The sequence below is a fragment of the Triturus cristatus genome, chromosome 3_2 (genome assembly GCF_964204655.1).
Source record: "Triturus cristatus chromosome 3_2, aTriCri1.1, whole genome shotgun sequence".
NCBI lineage: Eukaryota > Metazoa > Chordata > Amphibia > Caudata > Salamandridae > Triturus > Triturus cristatus.
The window spans coordinates 442,119,038-442,132,223 of record NC_140584.1 but is presented as its reverse complement, the minus strand read 5'-3'; the positions used below and the strand labels follow the sequence as shown (position 1 = coordinate 442,132,223).

At 45.0% G+C, this 13,186-nt stretch overlaps 1 protein-coding gene across 4 annotated transcripts in view; it reads left to right on the top strand.

Moving 5' to 3' along the window:
• The window catches only part of LOC146857503 (3-galactosyl-N-acetylglucosaminide 4-alpha-L-fucosyltransferase FUT3-like), a 224,050-nt gene that overhangs the window by 166,193 nt on the left and 44,671 nt on the right, over positions 1–13,186 (top strand). For 2 of the 4 annotated variants that reach the window (XM_085648035.1, XM_085648033.1), the window contains one exon: positions 546–699. The exons of the other annotated variants lie outside the window; for them this stretch is intronic. The gene's annotated coding sequence lies outside the window, so the exon portion shown is untranslated. The remainder of the gene's footprint in view (positions 1–545; positions 700–13,186) is intronic. 4 annotated transcript variants of the gene reach the window in all.

Here is a 13,186-nt window from a genome sequence, read left to right as displayed (position 1 = left end):
AGGTAGATGAGGCTGCTGCTGAAATAGAGGAGCTAATGCTGATTTTAGACACTCGTGATTTTCAGTAAGGCGCGGAGGTGGGTACATATACTTTGGAATTACTGCTGACACATTTGGGGCATATTATCAAAACAGCGTTAAAATTATCGCCGCTTTAGCGGCAGAAAACTGCCGCTAAAGCGGCGATAATGGGTTTGATAATATGCCGCAGAGAATTCCCATAGAAGCTGATGTTCTGGTGTCAACATGGGCTTCCATTGGAATTCTCTGCGGCATATTATCAAGCCCATTATCGCTGCTTTAGCGGCAGTTTTCTGCCGCTAAAGCGGCGATAATTTTAACGCCGTGCTTGATAATATGCCCCTAGGCCCCAACGATGGAAATAGTTAACAGCCTGAAAAAATACGAAAGCCTTGGAGGTTTGTGTGGTACTCATTCCTTACAATAGTAAAGTAGGAAGATACAGTGGCTTCATGTTGGCTGTGCTCAGATCCTGGAGTACTAACAGCTGCACCTTGCCTTCGCCTGCCTTTTTCTATTTTCAGAGCAATGTTACTGCTCCGTGCCTTGGGCAGAGCACCGGCTGTGGGAGTCCGTGTTGGAGGCTGCATAATGAGTAGACAGACACTCTGGCAACTGAGGAACCAGCAGTTCACTTTTGACAAAACCGTGTTTAACATGGTTGCAGTACTATAAAAGGTTTGTAGAAAAAACTTTTCAAATTGTCTAAAGGTAACTCAGTAGGTAAGCCGACTACAAAATACAGGTGTTTCACATTTAAATCTGACACAAATGCTGTTTTATTGGCGATAGGTGTGTGCTATGTTTACATGTGTGCAATGTGGTCAAAGCAAACATGTTTAGGTTTGACTTGACTACAAGTTGTCTGATCCTACTGATTGTCATGTCCAGTTTGTCAGTAGTTAAGTTTGCTTGAGAAACACTTCTCCCCACCTTTCTGACATCTGCCTCATTGTTTATTTTACTGAAGAATGTTGACAAATTAAGTACTGTGCCACTTGCATACATGTATCGGTCATAAAACAGGAATGTTCCCTTAAGGCAAAAAAAATTAATGTGCAGAGACAGTGAAGCAATTATAGCCCCAAACTGACCTGCAGGGCCATTATCCAGCCGAGGTAGTATATTTCTAATATATATATATTATACACGTATATATACACACACACATACATATACACACAGTAAACATGAAGATGAGCAGGAGGTAATAAAGAGCATGGTTGGCGTGATCAGTGCTTAATTTGAGCCGGGGCTTTCCGGTGCTCGGCACCGGCACCTAATTGTCAACACCATACTTAGAACAGCCCACCACATGGTGGCGCTGCTCATCTAATTTAGAGATAAGCAGAACAACGGTAGTTTAGAACTACAATGTACATTAAAATTGCTTATACCTGTCTCCCCAGCCATTCCTTTAGCTTTGGGGACCTGGAATAATCTGAACTGTCGCATTTACATGCAAGAGAGATGGTTAGTAGTGGTTTTGGCAGCGATGCCAAGGGCGATGGGTACTGCAGGTGGCCTCCTGGTCCTGGTCAGAGCCCTGGCACTTAAAATTTTACAAATTAAGCACTGGGCGTGATTCACAAGGTAAATCCTTCAATGAGCCCTGATGCCCCTTCTAACCAATTAAAGGCAAAAAGTGCGTGTTGCCAACAGCAGATACGTACATATATATAGTTTATGCCACTTTTTTCTTCATTGGTAGTAGTTACAAAATCATGTTTAACCATAGCCAGAACACAACGGGTAAAACCCAAGCAGAGATAAATTCAAAATAACTAAGCACAGTCAAAGCTTGCTTCAGCAAAACAATAACGGAATATAGAATCCGTGAGGCGTTAATCAGGATTTTCTGAAAATGCGGCGATAACACATTTGCACTGTAGTGATTAACAGAATAAATCTGTTTATTAGTACACATGTATCCATTACTATCTTTTGTTACAGCGCTCTACAAAGAGGTTGGAGGAAGTGGGAGAAGCTATGGGCCATTGGTAAAGACTGCTAGCTAGCTAAGAGTCCACCGACAAAACAGGGGTGCAGTTCGAGGGCGGCACTATTTGGTAGAGAGAGGCTGGGTACTTCACAATCACCAGTGTACTGTCGGCTCAACAAAGGCAAGCATGAAGGAGGATCACCAGTGCTGCATCCCAGGTGGGGGAGGGGGCACAGAAGTTGCTACACTGGTTCCAAGACTAGCAACAACAAAAAAATCTGTAGGTATGTCAGATAATGTTTTATAAGGTGTGGCATTTGATATTTCCCTCCATTGTAGCCACTTTATGATTTGAGTGTGAATCCATAAAAAGATTGTTTTCTTCATTTCCATTCGTTAGAATAAGTAAATATGCACTACTACAGTAGCGGGTGTTCCAGATTCCACGAGCAGATTGGGCTACAGCTCTGAAAGGCAACATAAATGTGTATCGAAACATACAACAAAATACCATGATAAAGGCCACTGGCCCCAAATACGACGTCTTATGGAGAGTACTAAAAATGTCTGTTGATAAAATACACAAGATATCTATTTTCAGGATGTGTAAAACAGAGCAAAGGCTGTGTTCCATTATCAAAAAACGAATAAAGCATCTCTCTGCGGGGCATAGTTCAGAGAGTGGTTTCACATGCAAAGCTGGGGACCCTGTAAATGCGAGTCAAACAGACCGGTAAGTCGGCAAACTAGAGGTCAAGAGGCGAGAGGCAGGCAGAGATGACGAGGAGCTGAAACTTCCCCTTATTTTGCAATGCAGTAAAACATTCTGAGGGCCGTAGGAGGAGATGCCGGTGTGTCACGGAGACTTCCTTTGATGAGTTACTGCAAGAAGTAGGTGATTTGTGCAGAACAGCACATTTCCTCGCCACATTTCTGTAATACTTCCAATGACAGACGTAATCCATTTTATTAGCACAGAAATATGGCAAGCAGGGTTCCTGGCCCTCTCCAAGGGCCCGTGCAGTGCACAAGGGGAGACGGCTCCGAACTCTTTGACAAACAAGTACTGGCCCGGGCACCGTCACAAGACGCTCGTTTAGGAATCCTCAGCCGGCGCAGGTTGTACAGCCAAGATGGCGAGCTGGCAGCGTAGGAATGAACAAAACTATGCAATGCTTCCAAGAAGTGCAAGCCAGAAGCCGTATGGCCTGCTGAGACGTTCAATAGACTTTCTGGGGAATGCTGCAGGGCTGCCGCTGTCCTGTCGATACTGCGAATGCTTCTGACCAACCACCCTCCTGTCCCTATCTACTGCACAGACTTGCTGCTGTTTAGAACCTGAAGCTTGTCAGTCAAGGGTCTCACATGCAAGCAGGCTTCGTTCCTCAGAATTCTGCTGAATGAGAGGCAGAATTAATGTATTTCACACAAAGGCTTTGGGAGCGGTGGTTCTTGCGAAGCAAGTTTAGTGCCAGGAGTCATTTCCATACAGGAAGCGCATGAAGCGGGAGATAAGTGTGCGGCCGCCATGAATACAAAGCTTGGCGTGTATAAAAAAAATATAAATTTTAAAAGAAAAGCATTTTAGCGGCGCACACGATAATAAAGTTGCACGGCCACCGTATGCGCTTTATATCACAAGCTGTCCCCATTGCCAAAGCAGAAAGAAAAAAACATATGGAGGAGACAGTATAACGCCGCAAATAAAAGATCCTGTCCTGATGGGCGGTCACAAAAGGAGACAGGGCTGTAACAAGGAGGGACTAAGAAGCCTCATTTTCAATCGGAAGCGTTTACCATGAATGATGACGCCAGCCAATGGAAAAATATGGGCGGGGCTTCCACTCCACTTCTAAAACATTCCCCACTACAATATGCCTGTGCAGAGCGTGCAGCGCATGCGCGCTGCAACGCTAGGCGAGACCTAAAAAGGGGGGACAGAGTTTAACTGCAAAGTTTAAATTTTTTCAGACATATTTAAACCTTGCCAAATTAGCAGAATTATTGTGAAAAAAATTTAAAGGGGGGGGCTCAAGGATTTTATTTTTATTTTACAGGGGGGCGCACATTAAAAAGTTTGAAGATCACTGGTATATGACCTTGTCAGAACCACAGTGAAGGCACCCTGAAAGACTGGCCATTTTTCACACACCCTCTTTGAGTCGTAGATCAGTGAGAAGTGGAACCTATATTGTCTGTGGCCTAGCCACAGCTGATTGCCAGTATGGCCTATGTCTCTGCACTCACATTACTCTGTCACATCCTGCAAGCATCCTTTCACCACCAGTGTTGGGCCTTTCAACCAGCATAGAGCCACTAAGCATTTGGCAAATAGTCCTAATAAAGCTGCTAGTCTCGCGAATATTTAAGTGTCCTTGGCTGCATCGCCCCATAGGGCCACCAGGCACATAACTTGTAGCTCACATGCTTTAATCTCAGATATCATTGGCAATGTCTCACGCAAGGCACCTTGGTTGTGTGGGCAGTTAGGTAGCAACAAAAAAAACATCCGGGTAATATGGTCAGGGTTTATGTTCAGTCTGTGTAGTAGAGCAGATGTGTGATGTGACCTGAAGTGTGGAAGCTTATATCTGTAATTTATAGATACTATGTCTCTCTGAGTACAACAGAATGATCGTTTGTCTTGAGTTATTAGATCTCAAGTATCCGCCTTCCAGCATCTCTTGGCGGGAAGGGATGTATCCCTTCTATAGTATTCTTCTTATGGTATAGCCTAGCTACCCTGCCACTGCGCTCATTCACTTGTATTGGCCCAGTCAGCGGTAGAGCTTCACTTCATTGCGGACTGACAGTGAGTGGTCAGTGTGCAGCCACTTCGAATACTGTACAAGAAACCATTGATTTTATCATGTAGTGTAAACCTCACCACAGGACAACAAAGAATAGAATTTAGAATCTATCAACATTAAAACCAGAGCAGATGAGGGACAAGAGTTTAGCTTTATAAAGCCCGGCCGTAGTATTTGGGATCAGTACAGCCATAGTTATTAGTTTTACCAGATGTTCACTGCGGCCGCAAGTTAGGTTTCAGCTTCCTTCCTAAGAATTTGAGATTTGAGAGATGCCATCACACTACCTTCAAACTATTTTCTAGGTTTTTTTCTTCCCAAAACGTATGGGTTTTGCCAGTGGCATAACAAAAGACCCCGCGTGCGAGGGCACCCTCATGCACTGTGCACCATGGCAGGACAGTGACCCCAGAGCTTTTGACTGGTTCCGGAGCGTGGGGTCTCCGATATCTGTTTTGTAAGAGGGGGTGGGGGGTGCGGCTCAAGCTTCCTTACGCCACTGGGATTTGCCCATATTTTGCTTAATTTGAGCAGGTGGAGCCCAACTACTTTTATTTTTTGGTGACTGCCACTCAGTTTTTCTCATCAGACTGTGACCCTGAGCGAGAGAGAGGAAAACAAGAAGAAAGAGAAAGTCGGAAAATAGATACGGAGAGAAAGCAGGGATGAAAAAGAATCTGCAAGAAGAGTGAGATAACGAAACAGGAAGTGAACCATTAAAGAGTCTTTAGGTAGAATCAAAACTACACAGCCTTGACACTCGGGCACCCCAGCGTTCAATAGCGCCAGGGTGTGGGCTTCTGTGCAAACTTTGGACCTGGCACTTATTATTTTACAAATTAAGCACTGCCTATATTTATTGAATTTTTTTGCGGACGTTTTTGCCATATAAAACTTCAATGATCACTTTAACAAAAGTAATATTGAATTGCAGTAGATCTGAATATAGGTGACTCACTGTAGTGCTGTCTTCCAGATACACGCAGGTGGGGATGACAGCAATAGAACATTTTACAGAACTAGGAGAGGTCAAATCAACAGTAAGTAGTAGAAATGCTTAACATCTAAAGCTGGTGTAATGTAGAGACTCGCCAACCAGAAAGGAGGGCATCCGTGCTGTCAAGGACCCCCATCCACCAGTCCCGCTGTCTGAAGGGATGCTATCATTAAATCTGTGTGGGATTGGTCTCCAAGTCCAGCAGCTACTCCCCTCCCAACCCAAGTACTGGGTATGGGTAAGTGCCCCGACACGCAGTGGCATTTCAAATGTTGAGTGTCATTTTTGTGTGTTATTTTGGTCGCATGTGCAGCCCTCGAGAAATGGGTGAGGGACATGAAACCACCCATTGGAGCGGTCTCCACATCAGAAGCGGTTGGTAGGTTGTAGGTTTGTGGGTGGTGGTGGGAAAGTTGATACACCGCCACCCACTGGCAAGGGTAGAAGAGCTCATTAGAGGGTGGGAAATAGAAAGGGTCACTCCGCTTCATACAACAAGATGGCTCATTGAAACTGACCCTCCAGTGGGACTAAGGAGTCCTAACCGTGTCCCCATGCTTGTCGAATACCTCAACCTGGTTATTCATTTTATGGATAATCCATTCATGATTGGCTGCATTCATCATCTACCTAAGCCAATCTCCATGTGTTGGGATGGGACACAGAGTTCTAAAGTCTCAGTATACACAATTCTTCCACAGAGTGCGGCTGTGCATCGAAATCCCAGGTATTAAAAATTAAAGCTGTGTCATTTAGCATCACCAGTGATGCAGAATCTGGGTACCGGAACCCGAAAAAAGGACCTCATGGTTGCCGAAATCTTTGACCAGTAATGTGTGCAGTTAGGACAGGACCAAAGAATATGCACAATGTCACATCTTATCTGAGTGCACTTCCACCACTGGGCTCAAAATGGCCAAGTGCAGTCTATAGGGGCACCCACGCCATACGTGGAATATGATAAAATAACAGAATTTAAGCCTAGCCTCTGGCAATCCCCTGTAATGAAGCAGGACATCAGAGCACTCTTCATTTTGATCTTTTTTTTCAATAGTTTTTCCTGCTACCTGACTCTTTGTGCCTTGTCTGTTGGTGTTGAGGAAAAGGAATCCGTTTTGGATGGGAGATGCGGCCAGGGAGAACAGTTGGGCCTTCATTCCAGTTTTTACACAATGGGACGTCTGAATATACCAACATCGCTGGAAGATGGGCAGACCACAACCTGCAAAGAGCTGTGTGAATGGTCTTAAGTGATCACTTTCTAGTGTATAATCCAGGGTGTGGATTTGAAGTATCTATTGTATAGCCTGCCCCGCAGTTCGAAGCCCCACGTTCTACCACAGAGGCATGTCTGCATGAATGTAATAAGTGGGAAATGGAAGCTGGTTGGCCAACCAGGTAGTATGATCATATGTGACGTAAGCATAAGCCTCTGATCACTGCGGTAGCATTAAGTTTAGATGATAAAGTCTCGTCCGTTCAGAGCTCCACACACATTTCTTAATAATGGAATCCATTTCAGACAATGTTGTTTGTATATGCAGCAAGAGCATAGCAATGACATAATTAAAACTGACGACATTGTCATTGTAATAGCTTGTGCCCTATGCCATAACTAGAGTAGAAGGCTTATTAATACCACTGTATTAAATCGGTGGACATTGTGCCTCAAGCTTCTATTTAAGACTAGGATTATTTAGGATACCTAGTTAGTCCAGACGAAGATGACCCAATTAAAATGATGTACACCCAACACAGATCTTTGTGTGCATTTGAGATCAGGAGTACCTCCCTCTTTGTTCAATAGATAAAGTACCTAAAGAAAAGTGAAAAATCCTCAATTACAGTCATCACACTGGGAACTGAGTTTACCAGGTCCAAGGACTTTAACGGGAGCTAGTCTGCTTACAACCAGATTTTTGCAGTCTGCTTGAAGACATAATTGTCTCAATAGTATCTGTTAGACCTGGCTTTTCCAGTGGGTTTATCCCCAGACTTTTTGCTTTTTTGGCTCCTGTTTTGTACCCTGTTTTTGTCGGTTTTATGACGCTGGGCACTTTACCACTGCTGATCAGTGGTAGAATGCATATACTCTCCCTGTAAATTGTGTTTATGGATTGGTGATTCCATGATTGGCATGTTTTATTTACTGGTGGCAAGTCTCTAGTACAGTGCACTGTGTGTGCCCAGGATCTGTAAATCAAATGCTGCTCGTGGGCCTGCAGCACTGATTGTGCCACCCAAATGAGCAGCCTCTAAATGTAACTCAGACCTGCCACTGCAGTGTCTTTGCTCACTTTGGTACTGCCATGTCGACCTGGCAAGGGCCCTAATCTTCCCTTTTCTTACATGTAACACACCCCTAAGGTCGGCCCACGGTAGCCCCATGAGCAGGGTGCAGTGTATGTGAAAGGTACAACATGTACTGAGGAGTGTGACATGTCCTGATACATTGTATTTAGTTTTTCACAATTGAAAGGACATCTGTCCCATAAAATAGAATGGGAGTTTATTTATGACATCTTATAAATATAAGTTCCCATTGGAACAAGGTAGGAAGATGGAGTTTAGTATGCCTGAACTCAAAATATAAAAATGCATCTTTTAGTAAAGATGATTTGTATATTGTGTGTTTGAAAATATCACTTTTAGAAAGTGTGTATTTTCATGCTTAGCCATCCTATGTGCCTCTGCTGGTTTGTGGATTGACTGTCTGGCTTTGGAGTGACAGGGGCTGAGGATGTGCATTCTCTCAGACAGCCACTGGGGGGCGTGATGTGTGTCATGCCTTTCCTGAATGAGTCTGGGCTGGCTTGAATAGACCTGGGCAGCATTTAGATTAGGGGAGGAGATTCTCTTTCACCTGAATGGGCCTGGTCTGCCTTACACAATGCTGTCCCCACCTCCTGCCGGGAAGCTGCACCAGAAAGGATAGAAATAGTTTGGACTGAGCACGGAGCCTCTCTTACACCAGAGAACTGGACAATAAATTAACCCTGGACGGCCTACTACGCTTCACTTGTGTAGTTTGTGCTACTTCGCGCTACGCAAATTGCACGTAGCAAAGTGCAAAAACGCGTAGAGTAGCGTAGTTGGCATTTTTTGCTTGTTCGCGGTCATCAACGTCAAGTTGGCGACCGCGAGTGAGCAAAATGACATCCCAGCGAGACTTTTTCCTTGTTCACAATCGGCAACATCAAGTTGGCGATCAGGAGCATGGAAAATAAACCTCCCGGCGAGATTCTCAACGCGGGGAGGTCAGGTTTCTCTTTGCGAGTGGTCGCGTATGCTCACGACCGCTCGTGATGTGAAACTACCAGTCCGCGTTGAGAGAGCTGCTGCTCGAGTAAAAATCTACTCGAGCTGCAGAAAACGACAGTTCACACTGTGCGAGATGCCGTTTTCAATGATTGCACAGTGCGGACAAGCATCCAGCACTGTGCAATCCTCCCGATTCCCGAACAGCACACTATGCAGTTCGCTTAGCGCTACTCGTATCTCGCGTAGTGCGTAGTGCACTTCGCGCAGCTACACGTAGCGCTACTACGCAAACTACGCCCAGGGTTACAATAAATAATGGGGCCCAGACCCCTGAACTTTAGATCATTTCTGGAATTCAAGAGAAACCTTTGCCAAGGAGAAGAGCTTGAGAAACTGAAGGAGAAGTACTCCCGTTTGCTGTGTGGTGTCTGAGGTTGACCTGCAGTGGCTGTTTCTGCCAAGGAAAAAACAAGGACTTTGCTGTATGCTGTATCCCCTGTTGGATCTCCAAGGGCTTGAAGTTGAGCTTTCCTCCAGTTCGGAAGTCTCAAGAACACAAAGACTTCACCCTAGCTCCCCTGAACTTCCTTGCTGGGAGTTCTGACCTGCCAAGAGGTGCCTGTTGCTGTTCTGGGCCTCTGAAGGTTGTTCTTGCTGTTGGAAGCTGGAAAAGGGACGCAACTAAGAGAAGCACGATGCATCCGCACCTGTTTCCGTGCATCAACATCGGGCTGGAAGAATTTCCACGCATCGTCATTGTGCCGCTGAAGAAACCGACGCATTGTCTGCCCGCAGCTGGAGAAATTGCTGCACGCCGCATAGAGTGCACTGATCTACAGAGTACGAGATCACCGCACCTATTCCGACGCAGGCCCTGCTGTGCGGCTGCAAGAACTAGCCCTTGAGAGACCAATTCAGTTCCGTCAGTTGCCGCATCGCAAACTGACTCATCCCCGATCCCCACGCGTCGCACCGGGGCGACAAGTGTACAAGAACACAAGGGCCGCAGTAAGAAACCAACACATCACCTCCCTGCACAGGAAGAAACTGACGCATCACCTCCCAGCACAGTAAGAAATCGACGCATAGCCTCCCCTGCATGGTAGCAAGGAACCGATGCATCCCCTCCCCTGGAGTAAGGAACCAACGCAACACCTTCCTTGCGCGTAGGGAACCGCTGCATCGCCTTCCCTGTAGCTGTTTTTGTTTATGATTTTGATGCATCCAAAGTACTTTGTGTTGAAAGTGTTGCATATATAGTTTGCTATGGACAGAACTGTTCTTACCTTCTAAGAAGTACATTTTGATTACTGTATTGTGGATTTTTGCCGTTTTAGTCTTGTTTGATTTAGATAAAGATTATGTATTTTTTAAAACTGGTGTGGTGTCCATATCTAGTGTTTTCACTGTATTACTGTATGTGTTCACAAATGCTTTACTCACTGCCTCTGAGATAAGCCTGTCTGCTCATGCCAAGCTACCAAGGGGGTGAGCAGGGGTTATTTTAAAAGTGTATCCCCCTTACCCTGACTAGGAAGAAGGGTTCCTACTTGGACAAAGGGGCAAAACATTGCCAACTAGAGACCCCCATTCCTAACAGTATCCCATTGGCGAATATTGACAGCCAGTGGTCCTAGAGCTAAGATAACTGAAAGATGGTTCTTGGTACATCTTTCTCCTAATTGGAGATGCATCTGAAAGAAGTCAGTTACAGACTTTTTGAGCCACTCATCTTGCCAATAGATGCATAGCCTATACCTGCTCTCTCAAGGCACCTAAACAGATAGCCCAACTTCACCTGCTCAAAGACTTTCGGACATCCAAGGAGAACACTTTCTATGCCTCCTGACATCTCAAACCAGATAAGGTGTAAAAGAATACTCATAGTCTCCTGAGGATCAACCTAAAGCTAAGCCTAGCAGTGTGGCATGCATCAGAGTTGGAATCAGTGGTCAAGTATGTTGTCAAGGATCATGGCAAGGATTTTATGTCCATATTCAGGAAGTAAATGGGCCTATAACTGGGTCACAGGAGAGGATATTTGCCAGGTTTAGGGATAAATGACCGCATCACTCTGTTAAATCCTGGGCAAATGTGACCAAAGAATTCTATCTCCTTCAATGCTTTGCGCAGCAGTTCAGATGCCTTGGTTTTAATGATCTTACAATATTACAAAGGGACCCTTTTATGTACCAGTGCATTCCTACTTCATATAGCAGCAGTGGCGACAATTTTGCCTTCAGCGATGCATCCAACCTGGGAAGAGTTCTATGCCTGAGGAATCTGTCCTAGGTGTGCAGTGGATGCATGTGTGAATTAATAGAAGTCTGTAGAGAATGTCAAAAATTGTGCTAGAATGTCCAATGAGTGCGTTGAAAGCTTGCCTCATACATTGCAAAGCACCAGGGTGGTAGCAATATCTTCTCTTCGCCTCAACTGGATAGCCAATAAAATGCTTGCTTTTTCTTGTCTTCACATTTCTTCCTTTTCAGACAAGACAAAGCGTGTTGTGTCTAGTCTGTGAAAGTGAATTAAGGTCGTACTTAGCTCTGGTTAGATCCTGCAATAGATTGTTCAAGGAGAGGTGTCGTAGTACCTTGTCAGTTCTGAGCCTGGACTCAAGTGCCCAATGATCATGCCAGTTCATCTTTTTTCCTCAACGCGGAGTCCTTTATCATGGGGCCACAAACTTATGCCTCACTAGCACCATATAACATTTTAGCAGAAGGTACGGAACCCTAAGTATACAGAAAGAAGTTTGTATAATAAGATCGCAGGTCCTCTTTTTTTCTTTAATATCTCATATTTATAGGCGTTCTTATGCCAGGGATACGAGAAAGGAATACCAAGATTTAGTTCAAATTGCAATTTAACCAGATTGTGATCCAACAACTGTGATCCAGAATATCATAACAATGTTAAGCAAGACCGAAGTCGTAATGAGGTAAAAAAGATCAGACAGTGTGCACGTTCCATGCACACATGACACAAGTGTAATCCCTTTTGTGTACATGCAGAACCTGCCCGAGAGCGTAACACGTGTTATCCTCCAAGACATCATCCATAGGCCACAGTCCCAGAATTGGTTCGCACAAGCTTGCTTGATCTGGCCAGGCTGTCAGTAATCCTATTCGATTTCCCCATGGCTGTTTTGCCTCGGTCTAATTCTGAAAAAGTAACAGATAGTTCTGGGGAAAAAAGGGAGTTTGGACCCATTGGCGGCATATGGCCATGTCTGAACTGGGGTGGCAGAGTGGGCTAAAGAACGGTGATGGATTAAACCCAGATCAGTTGACTGGGGGTGAGTGCTTGCAATGTTCAACACTCCGTCCATCATTTCCTTTGGTTTTCCCATTGGCGGCATAGACAGAGCCAACTTGGAGGGATACATTTGTGAAAACATAGTGACCTGCAGTATCTAGCCAAGACTTTTGTACAAAAACAGTTTTAGTTTTCCAAAACAATGTAGGCTCCCACTCCATTTGTACACAACAGGACCTGACAAGCCCTGCCCTGAAGCGGAAATATCGCTAGCAGGGGTCACCCGATACCTCTTTAGTCTCATGGCCTCCGGAGATAGATGGGCCTCTTCCAAGACCAGTGTCGGGTGCCGAGCTGGACAGGTAGGACGAGTTTTTTCTTTTGCTTTATGTAGTGAGTTAACCCATTGACGGTAAGGGAGATAAGGTTACAAGCCCTGATGTGTGGGTAGAATGAGGGGACAATGCCGGTCTCGTATTGGGTGTCTTATTATTAATATGAGTGATTACAAGGGGAGGACCGTGGTCAGCAGGACAAGGGGCTCCCTTGTGGGAAAGTCCTAGAAATATTCAGTACCGATTGAGGCAGCTCAACCCCCCATATTAGGTAAAGCGAGAAGGGTTGCGTTCAATAGAATATATGTCGACACTGCTCTTGGAAGCACAGCGGTGACAGCCTCATACAAGGTAAAGGAAAGGCGGGTTGGATACGCAGTGGAAAAAGTGGGAAACATAATATCAGTCAATAGAACACAAGTGCTGTATAGTGAGAAGAGATGAATCAAGATTATTAAGGCAGTTATGACGCGCAGAACCCTTTCAAGCATCCTCTGGCTATTAACTCTAACTTTGTAGTGTCTGACTACACACTCCAGGCCACCCACCAGACCACGCA